Source organism: Dendropsophus ebraccatus, chromosome 2 (assembly GCF_027789765.1).
Source record: "Dendropsophus ebraccatus isolate aDenEbr1 chromosome 2, aDenEbr1.pat, whole genome shotgun sequence".
Taxonomy (NCBI): domain Eukaryota; kingdom Metazoa; phylum Chordata; class Amphibia; order Anura; family Hylidae; genus Dendropsophus; species Dendropsophus ebraccatus.
Window position 1 is genome coordinate 32,087,957 of NC_091455.1, and position 6,248 is coordinate 32,094,204.

Here is a 6,248-nt window from a genome sequence, read left to right on the forward strand (position 1 = left end):
CGAAAATACTGTGTATGATGTCAGCCTCACAGGTATACCGCCATACAGTAAAAGGCCAGGAGGCATTTGTTCAGTCCCTGAAATGACAACCCAATGTCTTCCTCCTGTGTAAACCTTTAGGGATAGCATTGTTACTTGAATCAGCACCAGCATAACTCTTGTTATAGGACCCTCTCTCCCCCTGGGTCGTGCCTTGTTACAGCTAGCCCCCTTCCATTTGTCTCCTTCTTGAAAAACATATATTATATTGATTAGTAAGTATGTAAAACCTGGAAGGGAAAATAACCACAAGATCAGACTACATAGGATATGTGTGTAGTCTGTTACCATGGAGACATGGTTCTGCATAGAAACTATAACAGCAAAATAAGACTTTATTTAAAGTTCATTTTTCATTTCAGAGTAATTCAAAAACCTATTTTCATCTGTGGGGATCGCCCAAATGACTTTAACGTTTCCTGTCAAGGAAGACATGGATTGGATACCTCATATTACCCTCCGAGATTTCTAGAGACTCTGTCCAGCTTTCAGGGACTCTTATCTTTTTTTTGCACTAGGACAGCGACATCTCAGGATGAAAGGCAGGTGATTTAACCACTTAGCAATATGTCTGAAGATTACGACTCCTCTTCAGAAATCTTATTTTTTTCCATTACATTGCTCCACATCTGTGTTTCTATGATAGATGAAGTGCGAGGAGATGGAGGCAAACATTGGCTCAAGTTAAATGGCAACTTTTCAAACATTTCAACTTTTAGCCAACTCCAACTGTCTGTAAGAGGCTTAATAATATTTTCCCATTAATATTTTGAGACATCAAGAATTACAACTTTAACATTCCTGGGAAAACGATCACTGGAAATGAAGGAAAGGAATGACGTCAGGGGTCAATGTTGTTGTATACCTCTGTTCACACAAGCATCATGATTTCCATTTGTAATGAAGCTATCAACAGCTACGTGGGATTTTTTCAAAATATGAATTTTAATTTACTGGTCCATCAAGGTTCGGGTACCTAAAAATTGTAGGTGGGAATAATAAATTAAATAACTTGTAAGAGGGAATAATAAATTCCCACCTACAATTTTTAGGTACCTGAACCTTGATGGACCAGTAAAGTAAAATTAATATTTTGAAAAAATCCCAATTTATTTAATTATTATTATTTAACTCCCATTGAGTTGAAATAGAAAAATTTCATTGTCATTGTCTGCAACTAGAGGAAGTTCTAAAGCTTGCTGCATACTGTTTTATTATTAGGTTAAAAGTATATAAAGTCTACAATAAGCTCCAAAGCTCCCTCTAGTGGTGACTGCAAGAAGACAGAATTAAATTATTTACTCCATACATCTACAGTAAATGTGGAGCTTTGTACCTGAAGCATTAGTTCTGAGCAGTATAAAACTATTTTAGAATTTAGTCTGCACAGACTCTCTCTGAATAAAATGTGTTTAAGGGTAAACATTCATCTTAAGGGTGCCTTCACACCTACCGTATCGCAGCAGAAAATCCACTGTGGATCCGCAGCAGATTTAACTAGATGAATGAACACAGCATTAAAAAGCACTGCGGATCTGCAGCAGATTTGTAAGTGCGGATTTGATGCTGTGTTCATTCATTTAGTTAAATCTGCTGCGGATCTGCTGCGGATCTGCTGCGGATCCGCAGCGGATTTTCTGCTGCGATACGGTAGGTGTGAAGGCACCCTAAAGGTGTTCTATGCTTTAGACAATTCCTATTTGTTAGAGGGGTCTCTTGAGAATACAGTCCAAATAGAATATGTAATACAGCAAGTAGGCACCACTCCTAATAATGTATACAGGTTTTAGAACCCTATTACGCGAAGCTATAATCAGCCGAATCGGCCTGATTTGGACCATTATCGTTTCGTGTAATAGACACAACGACAAGCCGATGAAACAATCATCAGCTGATTGTTTCTTTAGGCCCTGACCTAAAATCATTGGGCGGCGATCATTGGGCATCACTATTGTGACAAATCAACAAACAGATTTTACATTACCTATCCATGTTCCCGGTCTCCTCCCACGCTCTGCTTCCTCCCCGATCCTGCACGCTGCAGCTTCCCGGCCAGTGATTGGCTGAGCAGTCTGTCAGCTCTGACGGGCCACTCTGAAACTGGAGGAAGCAGACCGCAGGAGAAGACCGGGAACGTGGACAGGTAAAATGTAAAAACTGTTCAGGCAAAGGATGCATGAACATTGCTAACGATGTCCGTGCAGCCCTTGCTAAACGATTATCGCTCAATGTAATAGGCCTTGATCGGACCGTGTAATAACACCCTTATTGCCGTCTGTCTTGAATGTCTATTTTGTGTATGTGTGAAGTTGCTGAAGCTCAGAATAACACAAATTTTACGAAGATTAGTCTTAACATCTGTCCCTTGACAATAAACTGATCACAAAGTGACCCCTGCTTGGACTAACAGTGATCACATGAAATTTGTGGAGAAACCTAACAGTAAGTCTTCAACTTCCCTACAGCACCCCCACAGGTGAAATGAAGCATTACACACTATTCATTTATAATAATGGGCCATATGTGTATTGTAGGACAGGTCATTGAGATCAAGAGAAACTAGAGAAACTCTTTGTAACCACTCTTCACTCTGCTCTGGCCAAGAGATGAGGATCCTGAACATGACCTCTTTAATAACTGTAATATCATGTATGATAATGGGATTTAAAGCCTAATTCTACTGAAAACCAGAACATTCAGCTGTGAACAAGTGGTGTTCCACTATGGGTGTTGCTAGTTTAAATACCCCTCGCAAAAGCCTGTAACTCAAAAGCAAAGTGGTAATGAAGTCATGTATAAGTTTTGCCACTAGATGTCAGTAGTATGTATGCAGTGTCCCAGAACAGGCCCTCTTATGCTCACACTTTTATTATAACCAGTTCTGTTCTGGAAAGCTATGGTCCACTGCAAACTGTGTGTATTGTGTCACCCCTCTCAGTATTCAGGTCTGCTATTCCATTCATTTCTTGTATGCATATTCAGTTATCAGTGCCTGATGGTATTATGTCGCCCCCCAGTGTTCAAGCATGGTACTTCTCATGTATATTTCTCTGTATATGCCTAATGGTGTGATGATGCAAAGGCTGGTGTATCTCTTGACTGTGCCCTGTTGCCATGGTACCCCCAATGGTCATCGAGCTTTGGCTGGGGTTACCATGTGACTTCCTGTTCTACCTCAGTCTATTCCCTACCACAGAGGGGATAGGTTTTGTCTGTCCTCTCTCCCTGCTAAGAGAGAGGCCTGCGTGTGCTCTGCTGCTCCAGCCCACTGGCTGTGTTCCTGTCTCAAGTCTCAAGATTCTCATCTGGGTGCCGATTCTTCAGTCATTCCTCTCATCATCTTCTCTAATCATCAACAGCAAGTATTTCATTCAAGTCTCATTCCACCCAGCATCTCATCTTCAGTTTCACTACTACTCCCATCATTCAGCACGCTACTCTCACAGCCTATTGCAGCATCACCCATTACTCTGTTTTATTCAAGATTGCCTTATTCCCGGTTGCATCCGGAGAGACTGTTGGTACTAGTTACCACCGTTACAATAAACATTCAACTATCGTTGTTTCTGAACCTTGGCATTGGTGTGATATATGGTGCCCTGACTAAGGACAACGAAGAATCGCATGCCTAGTCTCCGCTCGGTCAGGAGCCTGGTTTCCAGCTGTGATCCCTCGTGCCTAAACCGTGACAACCCTCTAGCTAGCAGCTGCCCCGGTTCCTGCCCGCAACAACACCCTCTCAGCGGAGTGGCCCCTAGGGGCCCGGGCATCACATTTATATTTCTATATGTATGTTGCCCAGCTCTGTAGTGAACTTAGGGTTATTGTTTGTTTGTGATCTGCACGCCATTGAGAGCTGCTCTTGTCTTGCACTCTCTTCTCCACCAGTCACAGAGGTTGTTACTTACACCCTGTAGGAAGTTGTCACATGGGGAGAGGAAGTGTATACACACGCGTAGTCAGTCCGGGGTTAGTCTAGTCTGGAGTGTGGTATTAGACAGATGCTTATGGAGACTTTCCTTCTTAGAGCAACACTTCTACCTATGATGCAGTGCTAAACACCTACAGAGAGAAGTCAGAGATCACCCCAACTAACGCTGTGAACTTCTCTAAAAGTGCATGACAGTATCCTAAAGCAGAGGAACTGATCCGGATAGAGCAAAGCAGCTAAGAGCCTACGCACTCTATCTCGCAGCGCAGGTGAAACCAGATAACTTGGGTCACCCTGATAAGAAGGGTAACTCGACACTGCAGGGCAAAAGGTGGTATAGCGACAAAGGTCGAAACAAGTATTCTTCTTCTTCTAAAGTTCTGGCAGAGCACATTACTAAATTGGGATGGGATTCTCACGACCTACTCCTCTCCACTACTCTGAACTCTGTCTATTCCTTTCAGCACGCAACCCAGTCAGCACTGCTACAATACTCCACTCTCTATCGCATCAGCTCTCAGTACAGATCTAGGGAAGTCAAGCCTGTATCAGTCAAGTATTATTCACCTGTATCACAGAAGATTCTTAAGTAAAAAGGAAGTTTATTTATTCTATTGGGACTCAGTGGTTAATTCACCAGCACCTACACACAAGCTACACCGTCCTTGTGTCATCTCCCCTTTCTGTGGTTGGCGGTACCGACAGTCCGGGTGGGTCATAACTCCACTCAGGACCACCGTGATAAGTGCCTTAAAGGGGTAGTGCGGCGGTAAAGAATTATTCACAGAATAACACACATTACAAAGTTATACAACTTTGTAATGTATGTTATGTCTGTGAATGGCCCCCTTCCCCGTATCCCACCCCCCCCACCCGTGTACCCAGAAGTGTGGTGCGCTATACATACCTGTCACGTGCCGACTCGTCTCCGATCTTCAGTCAATGATGTCATCTTCGGCCGGGCCGAATCCCTCCGACTGTCCCGAGTGCCGGCCGCCCTCTTCAGCGTCATCAGATGCTCAGCCGCAATTGGCTGAGCACAGTTTGGCTCAGCCAATTGCGGTTGAGCAGCTGATGATGCGGCCGCGTCATCGGCTGCTCAGCCACGATTGGCTGAGCACAGTTTGGCTCAGCCAATTGTGGCTGAGCAGCTGATGATGCGGCCGCGTCATCGGCTGCTTAGCCACGATTGGCTGAGCACGGTTATGCTCAGCCAATCGCGGCTGAGCAGCCGATGACGCGGCAGAGGGCGGCCAGCACTCAGGACGGTCGGAGGGATACGGCCCGGCCGTCCGAAGATTATATCACTGACTGAAGGTCGGAGACGAGTCGGCACGTGACAGGTATGTATAGCGCACCACACTTCCGGGTACACGGGCGGGGGTGGTGGGACACGGGGGAGGGGGCCATTCACAGACATAACATACATTACAAAGTTGTATAACTTTGTAATGTGTGTTATTCTGTGAATAATTCTTTACCGCCGCACTACCCCTTTAAGGATTCATCACAGCCCGGCAGGTTACCGACCACAGGGGAAAGGGTATATCCAGGCACAAAAACTAAAAGCAGGTGTGCCACTATACCTGTGTGCTGAGTCTGCACTGGCGTCACAACAACCTACCACCTGGCTGAGCTATACTCCACTGATCAACTACCACAGTAGTGAAGTCACACAGTACCATCTAGCAATTGACCGGTCGCAGCTGCAACACCACATGGCAGCCGAGTGCAGTGTCCCAGAACGCAAGGACTACTACTCCTATCGTGCTCATTTCTATCACTTAGTCCATGCTGGTTCTTGTAACTGTGCACACTGCAACTGCTGCTAGTTTTCCCCCTGATATTCCCTGGTTATGTGTATTCTCATGTATATCTTGGTATATATATATATATATATATATATATATATATATATATATATATTCCTGTGTATTATTATTACCTTGTACAGTGGTATGGAAGGCTGTGGATCACGTGCCAGTGCCCTGTAACCATGGTTCCTCCAATGGCCGACTAGCTCTGGCCAGGAGCAACCATGTGACTTCCCACCTCCTGCTGACAAGGGGGTTCAGCCCCTGCTTTCAAGCAAGGAGGTTGTGTTGCTCTGTCCTCTCCCTCAGAAGGGGACAGAAGCGTCTCTGCAGCCTTTTCACCATAAGAAGAGTGACTGATTCTGCTGCTGCGTTCCAGCAAACGGCTGCCTGCCTATACAAGTGTCCGGAGTCATCTTCTCTCTCATCTGGGTGTCGTGCGGATATCTCTCTCATCTCTACAA

The 6,248-nt window shown here is 44.8% G+C and overlaps 1 long non-coding RNA gene across 1 annotated transcript; it reads right to left on the bottom strand.

Moving 5' to 3' along the window:
* Positions 1 to 354: 354 nt before the first annotated feature.
* Positions 355 to 5,977, bottom strand: LOC138784342 (uncharacterized). Its single transcript, XR_011361822.1, has 2 exons — positions 5,916 to 5,977; positions 355 to 855 (listed from the first exon to the last, which is right to left on the bottom strand). It is a non-coding gene; the product is annotated as an uncharacterized lncRNA (long non-coding RNA).
* Between the last annotated feature and the right edge of the window lie 271 nt (positions 5,978 to 6,248).